Source organism: Ochotona curzoniae, unplaced genomic scaffold (genome assembly GCF_017591425.1).
Source record: "Ochotona curzoniae isolate NIBS_2020 unplaced genomic scaffold, NIBS_Ocur_1.0 contig_1014, whole genome shotgun sequence".
Lineage (NCBI taxonomy): Eukaryota > Metazoa > Chordata > Mammalia > Lagomorpha > Ochotonidae > Ochotona > Ochotona curzoniae.
In genome coordinates, this window is record NW_024464920.1 from 47,815,250 (window position 1) to 47,834,105 (window position 18,856).

At 42.6% G+C, this 18,856-nt stretch overlaps 1 protein-coding gene across 1 annotated transcript in view; it reads right to left on the minus strand.

The window, feature by feature from the left end:
* Positions 1 to 18,856, minus strand: part of ENTHD1 (ENTH domain containing 1) — a 115,167-nt gene that overhangs the window by 82,187 nt on the left and 14,124 nt on the right. The window lies entirely within an intron of this gene.

Sequence of the window (18,856 nt, forward strand, 5' to 3'; positions counted from 1 at the left end):
CAAAAACCTGTTGTAAATGAGGAACTGCCCATAAACACGCTCCTCTCCGTGTACTGTGAGAAGTAAATAAATCATTATGATGAAATCACGCCACAGATTGGCATTACATTTTTCACATTAAGTACATTATTGCTTTTCCTTTTAAAAGCAATACAAACTGCAATAAATCATACAACATCGCATCAAAGAAGATGAATGAATTAGATCTAGACATACTGACCTAGATGTATGACCAGGGCCTATTGCCAAAGATTTAAAGTAAAAACCATTCGTAAAATTAAGGAGAAAATAAACTACCGTGTGTGTTCATAAAGAGACGTGGATGAGAAGTGCCCAGGTGCCTTCTGGGTGAATGGGTGCCCTCCAGAACCTAGGCACTGCCATCACGATGGTCACGATGGCATTAAGAGGTCAGGTCCCTGTCAAGGTGTTTAGGCCTGAGGGCTCCTTCCTCATGAACGGGATTAAGGCCTTATCAACGAGCATCCATGCAGTGTTAGTCTTTTGCCACCTTCTGCCTGATACCACATGAGAACATGAAAGTGCTTTTTTTTTTTTAAGAAATTTTATTTTTTGATGATGTTTACATAGTTGAGAAGGATATATGCCCACTGAGCCAGTGATTCATGTGGAAAGGGTTGAGGAATGGGGGAAAGTGAATAAGACAATGGCTTTCAATCCCCTCTTTCTTTCTGTATCTGGGGTAAGGAAGGTAAGGGAGAGGGCCACTCCCAGGAGCCCAACTGCCTCAGTATCCATGAGTGGCAGATGGCCACCCAGTGCCATCCTAGGGTTTCTGGTGTATTCTTCGAGGGTACAGCTTAAGTGGTCCTGATAGTTCTCAGATGCTGTTCATTTCACTGTTCCAAGGTTGAGAAAATCCTTTCAAGGTTCATTGGCTGACTTAATTTACCTTAGAGTTTCCACTTGCTCAGAGACTTGCTATCAAAGCTTGGCTGGAAGAGCTATCCAATCTGTTCTGCCCTGCATCTTCTGCCATGGCACTAGATGTCCTCTGCAGGCCACAATGATCTGTCATGTTGCCCATGTGCATCTTGGCATGTTGTCCACTGCACAGGCTTCAGCAACCGAAGAGGCCCATTCTGACACATGCGCTCCACAACCAGGCCACAGATCCTGTGATTTTCCCTGTGGTTGGAGTTTTGAGTCCAGCAGTCTAATTGGGTGGGGGTGGGAGCTCCCCAAAAAAACTTTGCTGAAATGACCCCAGGTATTAACTCTTGGGTGTGCCAGCCAGGGTGGGGTCCGGTTCTGTCCATCACCCATATCAGCCTACACACACATGCACGTTGGTGGTTGCAATCATCTGGTCAGTTCTGTCCCCAGCCCCATTTCATGCGCAAACCAATGGATGTTGTGGTCCAGCCTAACCATGCTTACCACACACTCGGCCCTCACACACACCAGCAGGAACTGCAGCAGATGTTCTATTCTTTACAAATTGCTCTGGTATTTTGTTACAGTTGCATAAAAGATACAGATGATCAGGCAGATTGTCTACTTACAACATCGATAATATTTATTAGTTTAAAGGAGTGCTACTGTGGTGAGACTAGAAAAGGGAGAGAGGCTTTGACTTTTCTTTGACTCAATATCCTGTGAAAACAATTTGTTAGTATTAGTAACGGGCAAAGTATAGTCAAGCCGAAGTGCAGTGACAGCTCTGCCCTCAGGCATCTGCCTGGGCTGCAGCCTGTCTGAAAAGCAGTATAAGCAGATCTGTTCAGTTTAATTTACAGACATAAAGTACACTACAACCTGTAATTCATTCAAGTACCAGTCTGAGTACTATTCTAAACTCTCCCACAGGAGAAGAAATCATGGAAACCAGTTACCTCTCTGCATTCTGTGACCAACTCACGTAAGTACGGTCTTCCCCAGCCTTCTTCCAGAAGTAAATTGGCAAAGTCTCCAAAGATGGATATTTTGGGCTTTTAAGCATGATGAATTAAAGTACTGCTATTTTCTAACAACAATTGGCCAAGGTTAAAGTGATGAGAAATGGTCAACTCTAGGGCCCATTTAAATGACAGAGACCAGATTATCTATCACCTCACTAAGGACTGATTTGATCAGTATCAAAAACTGTGGCTCAGGTTGCCAGCTTCACCAAAATTAACTCACTGAATCTGACAATTGGCAAACAGTGTATGCTCACAAGTATTTACTCAATGAATGAATCAAAAAAGAAACAAATGATCAAAAACCCTTCACACTTTCTCCCTGATATAATGCAATGGAACCACAGTATATGGAAAGATACTGAAGCCAAGTGACAAGTTGGCTTCCGGAAAAAAGTTGTTTGGTCTAAATAAGCTCTGAAATAAGGGCAGGATTTCACAAAGTTCTAAGACATGACCTGGGGTACCTGCCTCACAAATCAGACTTCTTGTGTTCAAGACTTTCTGCTACTGTGCACCTTGCACGGGCTGATGACGGCTCAAGTACTTGGGGCTTTGCCACCCATGTGGGAGACCTACAAGGAACTCTAGGTTCCTGGCTTCAGACTGCCCGACAGCTATTGTGGGAATTTGGGGAGTAAACCAGCAGTTGGAAGACATTTGTGTTCACTCTCTCTCTCCTTTTCTTTCTCCTCAAATAAATAAAATCAATAAGGGCAGAATACTCCACCAGGAATCTGTGTGGACTGTGGGTTCTGAGGGCTGCTGCAACAGTCCTAAGAGACAAGCAGATACACCAAGTGGACCGTGCTTGGGGACCTCTCCTCCCCACTACCCGGGCTCCTCCCTGAGGTAGAAGTCAGCAGTGCCAGCAAGGTCAGGTCAGGAAAGCTTACAAACCAGGGACGATGTCACCCAGAGGTGAATTTCACACTCTACGACCTCAATTTGTTGTGTACTAACTTGGCCGGAGGGAAGCAAATGGGAGGACATCCAAGAAGGACCCCACAAACAGGCCCCAGGGGTGAACTAAGCAATTGCAACACTAACAATGAGACAACATCTACTCCCTTCTATCCTGTAAACCCAGAAAAGGAAGGAAGGAAGACACAGTAACCAGAATATAGAATATTCTGGAATACGGAATATGATAGTGCTGAGAGTTTAAACTTGGGCAACAACTGCTTTGTGCCTGAAAGAAAAGGGGACAAGAAAATAGAAAAGATTCTTTTTGAAATAAGATTTTAATTATGCAACAGATTGCTATCCAAAGATATTATTTTAAAAACCAAGTTAAAAGATTAGTCAATGTGCAGGTTACAATGAGACTAAAGCCAGACACTACCGTAACTGCATTGTTATCAGTGACAGTAACCCCTCCCGGCACACCCACACATCCCCCTGGCCCTAGACACCACTGCTCTAAGCTTCTGTACTCTCCTAGCACTTGGCACAGTCTTACAGTTCCAGTTTGTAACTGCACTTCTCGTAAGTATCTTTTTCCTCTATTTCACTGTAATGTCCATGATGGCCAGAACTACATATGAAAAATTTTGTAAAATAATAAATGAAGATAACGAGGACAAACATTCCCAAATGTGAGGAGGAATCTTTATAAAGCTTACAACTGGGCACCACGTAAAGAGGCTTGGGAATATGATAAATCTAAAGACCGTGAACACTGAAGTGTACAACCAGGAAAAGTACATAACATATAATCTTCAGAAAAATGTGTTATGCATCAAATAGTAGTTATGAAACATCTTACTACTGATTCATTGCTGTACCAAAGCCTATTCTTTCAATACCCATCCTCTTCCCACTCTTATTAGAAATGTACACACACACGCCCCAAATCAGTTACACATGCCTGTGGATTATATCCACCAAATGTCTCCTGAATCCATTTCCTCCTCACCGTCTCCCTTAACTCCGACCCTGATCATTGGTCGTCTTTGGTACCCTAAGTCATTTATATTTATCTCCCTTCCAAAACAGCATCCACAATGCTTGCAGGGGTCAGCTCAAGTCAGGGACGGAGGAGAAAAGTATCCAAACAAACTGTCAAGTGAAAACATCCTAGTCATGCTGGCGCAGTGAGCTGATGCTGGGAAGTATCCCCTGTGTTCTGCGGCAAATACACAGCAGCACTACGCACTGCCAGTCCCCAAAACGAGCAAGATCCATGGAACAAGGAGGAAATGGGGCAAGCCCCAGCCTCAGGGCTGCTGAGCTTCCATCTGGCTGCCAGGTGTTAGGGAACTAGAGCTGAGCCCACCTTTGATGTCACTGGGGGGTCTGTGCTGTGAGAGAAGGCCTTGGATGGGCTTATTTTCTCTGGGGGTGCAGAAGCAGGAAGATGAGCCTTTAAGCCCTAAGCCTCCAGAGTCAAGTTAAGCCACTTACTTAGTCTGTCCCTGTCTGTAACATGCTTCTACATTTGCATGAGCCCCAAACTGCCAAGGCCTGTACTTGAGGTTCTAAGAGAGCTGAGAAGATGGAAATAAAAACCCAACACAAAAGCAGAAGAGGATATGGACTGTTTTGAGAAGAATCTTCTACTCACAATAAACCTGAAAACTAAAACTCCAAAATACATGTTTGAAAAAAATCTAATGTTGTGATCAGCATTATGGCACACAGGTTAAGGCCCCACTTGTCATGCTGGCATCCTATATCAGAGTGTGGGTTCAAATACTGCTGTTCCACTTTTGATCCATTTGCCTGGGAAAAGCACACAAACTGAGCCAAGTAACCGGGCCCCGCCACCCTTGTGAGAGACCTGGGTGGAGTTCTGGGCTCCTGGTTTTGACCTGGGCATTGTGGCCACTTGGGAAGTGAATAAGCAGATGGAAGATGTCTCTCTGTCTTTTCTCTCTTTCTCTGTCACTTTGTCACTCTGCCTCTATAAATAAATAAATAAATATTTTTAAAAAGGATCAGCGATTCAAAATGGCGGAATAGGGTGCAAACACGTTTAAACAGCTGGAGAAACATTAGTCAGGGTGATGCAGAAAGGGCACATTCCAGGAAATAGGAGAACACAGATCAACAGCAGAGGGGCACCTGGAGACTGATGGACAAAGGAAAGCAGTGGAGACAACAGGGTGGTGCTTCAGTGACCTGATATGGCAGCAGCATTCAGCAAGTGGTGATCTGAACTCCACCAGGAACAAGGTGGCAAGGGGCTTTCACCAGGAACTCAGGAGGTGAACTGACAAAGAACTGCCCATCCTGCTGGTTGGTTTGATTTGACCAGGAGCAGAGACAGAGCAGCAGGTCCCCAATAGGAGGTGTGAGAGCAGGGTGGATGGATATCATAGGCCAAACCCCCACTAGTACCAAATCAGGTGCCATCTTGTATAGGGAGGCGTTTTACTTTCTTTTTTGTTTTTTCTTCCTGTTGTTGATTTTGTTTTCTGGCTTTTCATTTTAGGGGATGAATAGTAACTGTGTAAGGGAGACCATCATATCCAGTGGCATGTTGTTTAACTTCATGGCATTGTAAATTTCTGTTTTTCTTCCTGTTACTGATTTTATTGTAGCTTTTCATTTGGGGGGATTTATTGTGACTGTGTAGTAGAGACTGACATGTCCAGATGTGAGGATATGGTACAATTGCATCTCTACTTCCAGATCAAGGATGGACTCCCACTGACACTGTTGGGTGTGTCTTGACAATGCGATGCTGGACTCTCTGCCTTTGTCCATGCCCACAATGATGGACTTATGACTGTCTGTGAGAAACTATGCTGTTGTAATGATATGGGAGTACTCAGTACAATTTAGGGGGGGATGAATTAGGGAAAGAGGTAAGAGAAATCCCAAGGTCTATGGAACTATATCATAAAATGATAATAATAGTTAAACAAGGAAGTAAAAAAAGGATCTAATGCTAAAAAAGAAAGATAGCTGATACTAAACACAAATCTATTCTAAATGAAATACACATTTCTTTTTTTAATTTTTTTAAAGATTTATTTTTTTATTTTTATTGGAAAGGCGGATATACAGAGAGGAGAGACAGAGAGGAAGATCTTCCGTCTGATGATTCACTCCCCAAGTGAGCGCAACGGTCGATGCTATGCCAATCCGAAGCCAGGAGCCTCTTCCAGGTCTCCCCTGCGGGTGCAGGGTCCCAAAGCTTTAGGCCATCCTCAACTGCTTTCCCAGGCCACAAGCAGGGAGCTGGATGGAAAGAGGGGCCGCCGGGATTAGAACCGGTGCCCATATGGGATCCCGGGCGTGCAAGGCGAGGACCTTTAACCACTGCGCCACCGCGCCGGGCCCTGAAATACACATTTCTATAGGTTATTCTACGGAGTCAATACTTTATGGAATTTAAAAATCCTTTAACAAATACTTTAAAGTATATGCTTGAGATTAATGTAGGACTCATGCCCAGAAAAACAAAAATGAACTAGAGGACAAAATAAAAACTGGCAAAAATAAAGTAAGTACAGATGGAAATGGAAAAGTGCACTAAAAAACCAGGAACTCAGGAGGTGGGGGATCAGCATTATGGTACAGTGGGTGAGGCTGTTGTTTGCAATGCCAGCATCCGTATGAGATGATTGGTGTTCCAAGTACTCCACTTCTAATCCAACTAATGGCCTGGAAAAAGCAGTGAAGGATGTCTCAAGTGCTTGGGTCCCTGCTACCCATGGGGAAGACCCGGATGAAGCCTCTTGCTTAGTCTTAGCCATTGTGGCTGTCTGGGAGTAAATCTGCTGATTTTCTCATTTACTCTGTCTTTCAAATAAATAAATGAATCTTTTTTAAAATCCTAGAAATGAAAACTGTAAGAACAGACAACTGGCATGGCTGTTAAGATGCTGGGCTTAATTCCAAGTTCTGACTCCCAGCTCCAGCTTCCTGCTAACACAGATCCTGGGAGACAACAGTGATGGCCCACCCAGGTCCTGCCAGCCACGCGAAAAGTAACAACTGCATTCCCAGCTCCTGGATTCGGCTGCAGTGCACTGCCCTCGATTACAGGCATTTAAGCAATGAACCACAGGATGCAAGTGTGCTGTCCTTGCTTCTCTGTCACTCTGCTTTTCAAGTGGACAAAACGTTGAAAACAATGTCTTCAAAGACCAAACAAATAAATAAAAAAAAATAACGCTACTTACAGAAATGTGTTGAAAAATCAAAGAATGGGGGGGCAAGACAAGATGGTGCAGTGGGTTAAGTAACTGCTTAGGACACATGCACCCCTTGTCTGAGTGCTAAAGAAATCTTGGCTACTGCACTTCTAACCCAGCTCTCTGGTAAGGCGCCCGGAGAGGAGCAGAGCATGGCTCAAGGATCCGAGGTGCTGCAGCCCACGCAGGAGGCCCACAGAAATCTAGGCTCCTAGCTTCAGCCTGGCCTGGTCCCAGTTCTTCCAGGACTTTGGGGAATAAACCAGGAGACAGAAATCTGCCTCTTCCTGCCATTCTGCCTTTCAATACATTTGAATATATAAATACTAGGAAAAAAAACCAAATAAACAACAAAGAATATTTAAGATAAAAGTAAAGTAAATCTCTATTTTTATTGCAAAATCAGATATACAGAGAGGAAGATCTTCCATCCAATGATTGACTCTCCAAGTGACCACAACAGCTGAAGCTGAGTCAATCTGAAGCCAGGAGCTTCTTCTAGGTCTCCCACGCAGGTGCAGGGTCCCAAGGCTTTGGGCTGTCCTCAACCTCTTTCCCAGGTCACAAGCAGGGAGCTGGATGGGAAGTGGGGCTGCTGGGATTAGAACTGGCGCCCATATGGGATCCTAGTGCGTTTAAGGTGAGGACTTTAGCCACCAGGCTGTCATGTAGGACCCTAAAAATAAATCTTAAAAAGCTACTAATCTCTTCTTTGGGCCAACAAGAGCATGTTTGTCAGCTGATTAGTCATTTGATCAGTATTTATTTACTACACTACGTAAAGAAACAGAGGCACAAATAAAGCAGTTGGCCATTGCAACACTGTCTAGTGCGGATAACTGAGCTGTCCATCAGTGATCCTAGGAGTGTGCCAGGGCTGCGGCAGATTTGGGGCCAACGGGCTGGGCTTGGGCAAGGGAGTAGCTGCTCAACTCTCCAGGACAATAATAAAGACTTTCATGAAGAATAGCTGCCCAAGCTTCACATTTTCACATAACTGTTTTAGAAAATGATAATAATAAAAAAAGTAAAAAATCAACCAAGGATTAGCAGTATCAAGCTAACCGTGGCTGATGATTTGCTACTATGTGCCTAACTTGCAGAAATATCTCTAATCCTCACAACCCTTGGGGTTAATCATTACGTCTACTGCACAAAAGAGAAAGATAAGGTTAAGAGTGATGAAGTAACTTTAATGTTAATAAACTAGAACGTGGAGATTAACACTACAAAAATGATTAAATATAGGTTTTAATTTCTCTCATTGATCTTGGTATGCAGGAATGAACTATCTTATTTGATGAGACCCTTAGTAGAGAATAATTCGATTTGCACAACACTCAAAGTGCTAAGCTGATTGCTCTTCTTTTTCTGTTTACTGTACTCTGTCATCCATGTAAGTATAATAAATAAATAAAGACAGACTATCCAGCTGGATAAAGTCACAATAAGTTTGAATAAATTCATGCTTTGCTTCTTGCTAGCAGGATTACCAACACAATTACATTTGTTGAAAAAGAAGACAAGGTTATCTGGTACATTCAATGATTTTAAGTAATAATTTTTGCTTAAACTCACAATGGTATAACTTTTAGTCACAAAGCTTATGATGATCTAAAAGCTGTGACATGTGCTTTAAAGAAAGACTATTTGTCCATCAAAAATATTTGGTACAGGAAACTGCATTTGCTTACTTAAGCTACAAACGATCTTAGAAGCCTTGGGCTAACCCTCCACCACCGAGCACATCCGCACTGCACCAATGTCAACCATCATAGATGAGACGAATTCTCAGAGAATTTTAACTAGTGCTGTCTGACAAGGGCTGAAAAAAACTCAGTCTGATCTATTCTGAAGCTAGATATTTTTCTCTGCTGCTTTGTTTTTTTCATGTTACCTTAAGCAAACGTCTTTCCAGAAACTACTAACTCCCCACCTTTTAGTTATTTGGCTTTGCCGACTTGACCTGGCTAATGATCATCTAAAGTAAATCATTATTTACACTGTTAAAGTTTCTTATTTCCCTTGAGTTTATTCCTTCCAGATGTCTTGGCTTTGTTTGTTATAGTCACCTTGAAAAGGAAAATCTCAAGCATTCCTTTTCCTCCTCCACACCCATGGCTCCCTCCTGGTCTAAACATTTCCAGCACCAATACTTGGTGCTTTCCTTTCTAACTGAGCTGGGACTCAGAAAACATTCTATTCCAAGTCAATTTTAATAATTCATAACCTAGGGTAGCTATGATTAAATATGTTAGATATTTCAGGTACTTGTTCTTTATAATTTTTTTTTTATATATCTCTGAACCATGGCATTAAAAAAAACTAACTCATTCAAGTTTTGGTGAGCAAGAAAGGAAGCTGGTGATTGCTCTGGGCCCAACAAGGGACACATTAGCGATCACAAGAAAGTAACAGCCTTCACAAGGACAAGCCATGAGTTAGGTGAGTGACAATGATGGTGCAAAACTAAAATGGCAGTAACAGGGCCCACACTGTGGCCTAGCTGGTTAAGTCACTGCCCACAATGCTGGCATCCCATACAGGGGCTGGTCTTGTCCAGGCTGCTGTATTTCCAATCCCGTTCCCCGCTCATGGCCTAAGAAAGCAGCATAGGATGGCCCACGAGATTGGGCCCCTGCCACCCAAGCGGCAGACCCAGATACAGCTCCTGGCTCCAGTCTGGCTCTGTCCTGGTAGTTTCAGCCATTTGGGAACTGAGCCAAAACACAGAAGATCTCCCTGCCTTTCAATTGAGTAAATAAGTCTTAAAAAAAGGAAGTAAGATAAAATGACAGTAAAGTCACCAAGGCATGTCATTTCTAGCAAAATAGCTTAATTTTTTAACTTTGAAAATTGGTCTTTTTAAAATGTATCCCTTTTATAAAAAATATACCTTCAATTTAAATACAAAGTACTTCAAAAAGTTTGTGTAAAAAACAAAATTAAAAGATGCATTTTCACAACCTGTTTGACTATCCCTCACGTGGAGTGAGCCAGAGGAAGGTGCTAGCTCATGTACATGTGCTCATCTGCTCTCCAACCCTGCCTTTCCAATAAATAAATCTTCTTTTAAAAAAATCTCCCACAAACTCTCTGAAGTACTTTTTAATGTATGTACATATGTATATATGAAATAAAGACATTAAAAAAGATTTTAAGTGAAATTAGTTAGTTCCATAACTTACCTAATTGAGAATAAAATAGCATATAAAGGGCCCAGCATCATAGCCTGGTGGCTAAAGTACTCACCTTGTATATGTCAGACACTCATATGGGTGCTGGTTCTAACCCTGGCTGCCTTACTTCCCATCTAGCTCCCTGCTTGTAACCTGGGAAAACAGTAGAGGATGGCTCAAAGCCTTGGTACCCTGCACCCGTGTGGGAGATCTGAAGGAAGCTCCTGGCTCCTGGGTTCAGACTGGCTTAGCTCTGGCCAGCAGCTGCAGCAACTGGGGGAATGAACCAGCGGATGGAAGATCTTTCTCAATGTATCTACTTCTTTCTGTAAATCTGACTTTCCAATAAAAATAAATCTTTTTAAAAACAGCATATAAGCATTTCCTAAAAATCTACATTGGCTTTTAAAAGCTATTACTTTAGTGTAAATTAATATTTTGATGATATGAAAAGTTCTCACATTTGAGTATTTTCCACACAATTTTGATTAGAGGAATTCTAGTAATTCAGTGAAATTTCTAAAATATTTTTAGCTCAATTAGCAGAGGCTGTTTAACTTGACAGGATCTATATGAGTTACTTTGTTCAGACATTGACTGGCTAAACAACCTAACCTGTATCACCTAATTTCTTTTAGCATTGGCTCCACATCCCTGCAAAAGCCACACAGGCCTGATCTTTCTTACCCACACAGGATATGAGTCAAGCCCCCCAGAACAGTGTGACACTTTAGGTAGGATGGAATCTTATATACTGTCTCTGATGTTTTACACACACACACGTGAGAAAGTTTTGCCTAGATATTAGGCATAGTAAAGGATTAACAGCAATAACTAATAATATAATAGCAAAATTATACTAATAAACTATATTAAAACTATTTAAAACTTTCAAATGGAAATTTCTTTGTAATATTTTTGGAGCACAGTTCTTGGTGAACTAAAACCCAGAAAGTGAAAACTCTGGCAATCGAGGCTATTTTAGCCTTCTCTCCTCTCAAGATGCTTTAAGCATCAAATAGAACAACGTCCATGAATGTTGTATTGTTAAAGTCTGATAATGCTCAAACAACTGCTTCCCATAAGGAAATGATGAAGTTTACCTCTTTCTCACGATGTACACAAAGTTAAATCTAGAACACCTAGCTAAAACTGGAAAATGCCTAGAAGAAAATGTAGGACAATATCTTTCTCTTGGCTGGCAAGTTTTTCAGATAAGACCAAAGAGGCATAAAAAAAATCTCACTTTATCAAAATTACAAACTTTAAAAAATTATTTTTTACCCTATATTCTCTTGTAGATGGATCTTGAGGGCTTGCTTGGCATACCCTTGACCATGAACAGCCTTTCTGTACCAGGGAAAGCCATCCTTTCCACCTGGGGACAGGATCTTGGGAGAAACACATGTGAAGAGTGAGGAAGGAAAGGGGTTCCCACAAAACCAGCCAGACCAGCCAACCAACCCCGTAGTCAACGGGGGACAGACAGGAGCCAGATAATTCCTTGCTTGTAATATTTTATCATTATGTAATTAAAAATGTATGACTAACATGTAACACTTATATACTTTTTAAGAGGCATAATGCAATTTTTAAAGATTTATTTATTTTTATTGGAAAGGAAGATTTGCAGAGAGAAGGAGATAACAGAGAGAAAGATCTTCCCTCTGCTGGTTCATTCCCCAAGTGGCCAAACAGCCAGATCTGAGCTGATCTGAAGCCAGGAGCTTTATCCGGGTCTCCCATGCGGGTACAGGGTCCCACCGCTTTGAGCTATCCTCCACTGCTTTCCCAGGTCACAAGCAGGGAGCTGGATGGGAAGTGATGCAGCCAGGACACAAACTGGCACCCATATCGGATCCTGGTGCATGCAAGATGAGGATTTAGCCACTAGGCTGTTGCTCTGGGCCCACACAGTGCAATTTTTAAGCATGTATTCATAGCATAAACTGATCAAGCAAGGCAATCAGCTTCCAGTTTCCTATCTTTACCTTTAGAGCCCCACCATTAGACTCTTTCAGCAAAAGACAATGATGAAAACCAAGCTGCAGACTTAGAGGACGTACCTACAGCACAGCTATCTGACAATGACATCTGAAGGTATGAAGACTTTCTATCAGAAATAAAAAGAAAATAAAAATAGGCCACTCCTAAATAAATCCCACTCCTAAGTATAAACCAAAGAGAATCAAATGAATACAACCAAAGACTGTTGCATTTATATCACAAAGAATCTTCCAAAAAACTACAAATAACCCAAATTTCCATTAACAAAAGATGGATAAATAGCCTGTGGTCCATTCATATAACAGAATACAGCAGGGACCAGTATTGTGGCACAGAGAACTAAGCTGCTGTCTGCAATGCCAGCAACTCATAGGAGTGTCAGCTGAAATCCCGGCCACTGAACTCCTGGATAATGCACCTGGAAAATCAGTGGAGGGTGGCACAAGTGCTTGGGCCCCTGCCACCCATTTGGGAGACCCAGCTGGAGCTCCTGGTTCCTGGTCTTGTCCTGGCCCAGCACTGACAGTTGCAGCCATATGGGCAGCTCTCTTCCTCTCTGCAACATCATCTTTCAAATAAAATAAGATCCTTAAAAAATATGGCAATAAAAGGAAATTATTGATGTTCAAGGTAACATAAATGAACTTCAAAGACATTATGTTGGGGCTATGGCTGTCTCAGAAGTGACCCAAAGTTAGCTAACATACTTGTGCTCAGTTGCTGGGAAACTCAAAGGAAGGCACTAAGGTGTACGTGTGTGAGCCACGGTCAAGGCAAGCGAGACACTGCATGCTGGTGTCTCAAAGCTTTCTGTCTTCAAGAAAAACCACATGGTCACAAGTTAGTTTTCTTATGGGGTCAGGAGTTGGGAGCTAGATTGCCCAGCACCTGCAGCTCTGCGCAGATGGATGCCAGGTCCTAAAAACAAAACCAAAATTATTATGTATACATCAGGTTGTTCTTAATAATGTCATGGGTATGTCTGATGCATTGATTGTCTTACGTTCTCCACATAATCAATAGTCATTAACTTGCCTTACATAAATCCTGCAGCTAATCAATAAGTATGAGACACTAGGGTCGCTCTTGGCACTTGTGTTCTGCTAAGACAAGCACCCTGGTCTCTGCTTGATCGAATTCTGTTGTTTCTCATTTTTTCGGAGCTTGTCTCTCATCTCTTTACAGATCTGCTGCACTGGAACGTGACAAAAATAGACTATCTATGTCTGTCCATATGACTTGCAAGAATAAATGCAGCTGATTTATCTGGCTAAAGAACTCAGATGAACAGTTGCTTGTGTGGAGAAGGAAAGATTGAAGAGGGTATGAGGGAACTTTTAAGTGATAGAAATGTTATCTGGATATAGTTGGTTGTATTCATCAGAATTCCTCAAACTGTACACATAAAGTTTATACATTTTATAATTAATAAATAACATTTCAATAAAATAGTGCTATCATTAAAACAGTTTAGAACTTGTATTAAAGTGGCAAGTGCTAACATTTGTATATTTTATCTTCCTAAAAAAAAGTCAATTGCTAAAAGTAGAAAACATCAGGGAATTAACCATCCGTTCATCAAATATGTACTGTGGAGTGGGCATCTGTTAGTGATTGATCAGACACCTGGAGTTCAACGTCTGGCTCCCACTCCTGACCTCCAGCATCCTGTTCATACAGGCTCCAGGAGAAAGTGGTGATGAATGGCTCAATAACTGAGTTCCTGCCAACTATACAGGGTACCTGCCTTCGGTTCCTGACCCTGGCGCCAGCCCAGCCTTCAGATGTGAACCATGATTAGGAACTCTTTCTGTCCATCTGCCTCTCAAATAAAGATATATTTCAAAATACATATATAAATATTCTACACCCAGGCAATGGACTAAACGTATTAAACTGCCTTTGAGAAATTTAGTTTTGCAATGGACAGAGACGTGGACATAAATGGGCAATGGCAGAAGTTACACAGGCATTGTGGACATCAAAGAGAAACTGTTAGACTGCCTCAGGGCGTCGGGAGGACTCAGAAATCCAAGTAGAAACCCTCGCATTATCTGTGGCAACACTTACGCATTCTTAGGAGGGTAAGGGCGGCAATGGGCCTTACCGATGTCTAGCTTTATTCTCAGGACCACCAAATCAGCTAGACTTGAGTAAGGGAATCTTAAAGATATCAGCGCTACAATAAATAATCTAATCTGTGTATTTCTTATCCTGTCTTTGACCTAAATAAGATCAAAACAGACATTTTTGCTAACGAGTAAAAGAGCTGAACAATGAGAAGTCAACAACTCTCCTTTGATCTACCAGAGAGGTACGGTCCCAGGACAAACGCTGACTCCTAAACTAGAGACCAACAGGCAGATCCAGAGACTCGTGGAACCCATAAGCACACACCTCTGAGGAGACCAGTGGTGATGTAGGGCAACCCAGCTATAACTGCTGGATGGCTCAAGGCTCAGAGCAAAGAACTCCAGAGGGAGCTGCTGTCTTCTGTGTCTCTCACACTTTTTTCAGTTTTATTTCTAGGAGCTTAATGTGGATCTCACAGTGAATAATAGGGAAAAGTATCCTTGTGTGGGTGACTGGGTGTGAGGGAAGGAGTGTAGCAGAAGACAGATCCTTTTTCTTTTTAAAAAGGGTTATTTAAGGGCCCAGTGCAGTAGCCTCTGGGCTATAAAGTCCTTGCCCAGCACGCGCTGGGATCCCATATGGGCACTTGTTCTAATCCCAGCAGCCAAGCTTTCCATCCAGCTCCCTGCCTGTGGCCTGTGAAAGCAGTTCAGGATGGTCCAAAACCTTGGGACCCTGTACCCGTGTGGGAGACTCAGAAGTTCCAGGCTCCTGGCTTTGAATTATTCAGCTCCAGCCAGAGTGGCTGTTTCAGGAGTGAGTCGGCGGACAGATCTTTCTGTCTCTCCTCTCTGTATATCTGACTTTCTAATAAAATAAATCTTTTTGTAAAAGATTTATCTTATTTTTTTTTTATTTAAAAGTCAGATATTCAGAAAGGAGGAAAGACAGAGAAGATCTTTTATCCACCGATTCACTCCCCAAGCAGCCACTATGGCCAGAGCTGAGCCAATCAGAACCAGGATTTCAGTGCTTCTTTGGGCGTGCCTTCCCATGCGACAAGCAGGGAGCTGAATGGAAAGTGGGGCTGTTGGGACAGGAACCAGTGCCCATATGGGATCCCAGCTTGCACAAGGTGAGGACTTTAGCCCCTAGGTTATCGTGCTGGGCCCGACAGATCCTTTTGAAAGACTCCAGGGCACTGCTCTTAGCAAAGTCAGCCTTCAGAGAAACTAGTGAACCAGGATCTAATCTGAGAGAAGGGAAGTCTCCAACTCCAATGCACTCTGGCTATCCTGTCCTACAGAGGACGGGGTGCAGGGAGACTGGACAAGAGCGTGACTGAGGAGCGCACTTGGAATTCAGGCCCTCCAGACACAGGCTCACTATCAAGTCCTGCTGCTCGCCTTGCCACTACTTCACTAAAGTCCTGTTGATTAGAGTTCCTTCCACCTAGCAAGAAAAACTAGACAGGACATGGCAAAGAGCAAAGGTCACAAGTTTGAAGAGATAGGCATCAAGACAGATTTGGGTGTGGCGTGGTCACTGGAAGATTAACAACTTGGAACAATTATGACTAAGATGTTATGGTGTTAATCAATAAAATGCATGGCATGCAAAGAACAGAAAACCATCGTGAGCAAAAACATGGAAATTCTAAGAAAATCAAAAGGAAATGTCAAAGATGAGAAAAAAACATAACAGAAGGATGTTTGGTGTGCTTACTGGTAGATTACACATGCTTAAGAAAATCTCTAAGCTTAAGAGAATTGCAGTCTAGATTACCAAAACTTTGGGCCGGGGGGCGGGGGGGAGGGTGGAGAAAACCCAAAAACAAAAAACAATGTGCAAGAGCTATGGGACAGCTACAGAAGATAAAATGTATTCAAGAGTTCTTCAAAGAGTTCATAGAAAATAGAACTAAAAGACAAAATTTAGTGTGAAAAAATTTTCTAAATAAAAACTTAAAAAATCATTCTTTTTCATGACCTGCATTTTTTCTATGAACTTTTTTTGAATCCCCCTAATGTGTAAAAGCAATCTTTAAAAGATGGGAACAGAAACATCTGAAACAATAATTATGAAGGATTTTCCTAAATTAACTTTAGATACTAACTATAGGTCAAGTAAATTTATAGAGCAACAAGCAGGATATTTGCAAAAAGAAGACCAAGAAAAATACACCTAGACAAATTATTTTCAAACTACAAAAGATCAACAAGAGAAAAAAAATCTTGAAAAATGTCAGAGAAGAAACAACACCTTACACATAGGAAAATACATAAGAATTCCAAAATCCAAACAACAAGAACATGGAGTGAAGCAAAGTACTGAGAAAACAATCACCAAACCAATACTTCACATCCTGCGAATCTCCTCTTGAAAAGCTAATGAGAGGACTGATGGCTAATCAAGATGGCTGACTAGCACCCAAGATGCTATGGAGTCTCTCCACACCAAAGGACCAAAACAAGGAAAACAACACAGCAGTTACTCCACCAGGATGCCAGAAGCAGAGCGCAGTTGCATATGCACAGCACGAGGATCTGTAACAGCCTCATAAAGAAACCAAATATATAGCATCTACTGTCCAATTGCTCAAGTTCAACCCTGAAGCAAGAGAGAAAAGTCTAGAAAGGAGGCCTCCAGCAGTCCCCCCTCAAGTACAGACACCTCATGCCACATGGTGGCTAGCAGCAATGCCACCTGCAGTATCAGCATCCCACTTGGGCTCTGGTTCAAGTCCTAGAAGCTCCAGTGCCAGTCCAGTCCCTGTGCTCAAGTGCATGAAAAGGCAGCAGCTGGTGACCCCGGTGCCTGGGCCCCTGCACTCACGTGACACACATGGATGGGCTCCAAGCTCTAGGATCCTGGCTTCTGGCCAGCCCAGCCCAGCCCCAGCCAAGTGTGGCCATTATGCAAGTGAATCCACAAAGGGAAGATTTTGCTCTTTCTCTTTGTGACTGCCTTTCAAACAAATAAATCTTTGTAACCTTTTTTTTTTTTTTCTTCAAGACACCAACACCAGAGGTACTTGCCACTGGAGAAGCCTGTGGCCCACAGAGGCACTGAGCTCACTTTGGGGAGCTGCCAAGTCAACACAGTACTGCCCAAAGAGCCCAACTCACCTGGCACCCTCCCCCAGGCTGCATCCTACAACACAATGCCAGCTTCACACTCTGACTACCTGGGATGGGGGGTCATACAAAGCCAACTCAGCCCTGCAGAGCAGTCAGGTGGCCCCACCCACCCTCCGTAGGTTCAGAAAGCAGTTTGACAGCCTATTCTAAGTGACTCAGGCTATAGAGGCACTGGGCAACAGACAGGTGGCCCCACTCACTTACCCATAACCTTGGGAAGCAGCTGAATAACCTTCTAAGAATGGCTCAGCCTGCTGAGGCACTGAAAAACTCCCAGGCAGCTCCAAGCAACTTCCTGTGGCTCTAAGAACAGTTGATCAGCTCAGGCTCAGAAGCTTAGCCTGCTGAGGCCCCAGAGAGCAAGTAAGTGGCCCTGCCCATCTACCTTTGGCCCTAGGAAAGTTTTCCAGAGAGGGCAGCCCCCAGAAGTCCCATGAAGTCACCCATGTAGCCCTCACACACTGTTAAGTGTCATGTCTTGGCCCACTGTGACCCAATCCCTGGTTATCCCTTCAGCCCAAAGGGCACCCTGACCCTCTACTGGGCACACTGCATTGCACCTCCTTGGGCCCACTAGGTTGTCTTACTTTCACATAATCTATTGAAACTGGTGGGTACATCATAGCCAAAGCTCCCAATAAACCCTCCCCTCCTTAGAGAATTGTATGTTAGCTAATGGTATAAGCTCACAAACATTGCCAATCCATTGATTACAGCTTGACACTTTGCTAAAGACCAATTTGGAACCATAGCCTACATAGCCAATCCAACCAACACCCTGGAACACACTGCCAGGACAAAGTCCTGCTACAGAAGCTGTCCTGTGAAATGAGTAGAGACAGTTGACCCACCAGATGCGCAAACAGCATTGCAAGGACACAAGAAGAGTTGCTGGACATCGGCAGGAGGAAAGCAATGACTCTCCAAAAACAGAATTCCCCAAGGAAGCTAATACATTGCCTTACAAGAATTCAAAATAATTATCTTAAGGACACTTAGTGAGATAAGAGAACACAACAATTTAACAAAACTAAGAATTATTAATATGAATGAGAAATTAAGTACAGATAGAAATCATTAAAAAGAACCAAACAAACATCTTACAGCTAAAGAAGTCATAAAGAAAGCAATAAATCAGCAATGAGCTTCAACACCAGAATACATCAGGGAGAAGGATGAATTCCTAAGATTTAAGATAGGACTTCTGAAAGGAGCCAGATTAAAAAAATTTAAGAATAAAGAAAGTCCTTGTGATTTATGAAACAGCATAAAGAAGCAAACATTCACACTGCAGGTGTTCCAAAGGGATGAAAGAGGAGAGGCACAGAAAAACACCTCACAAAATAATTGCTGAAAAGTTTCCAAATATTGGGAAAAGTATGAATATG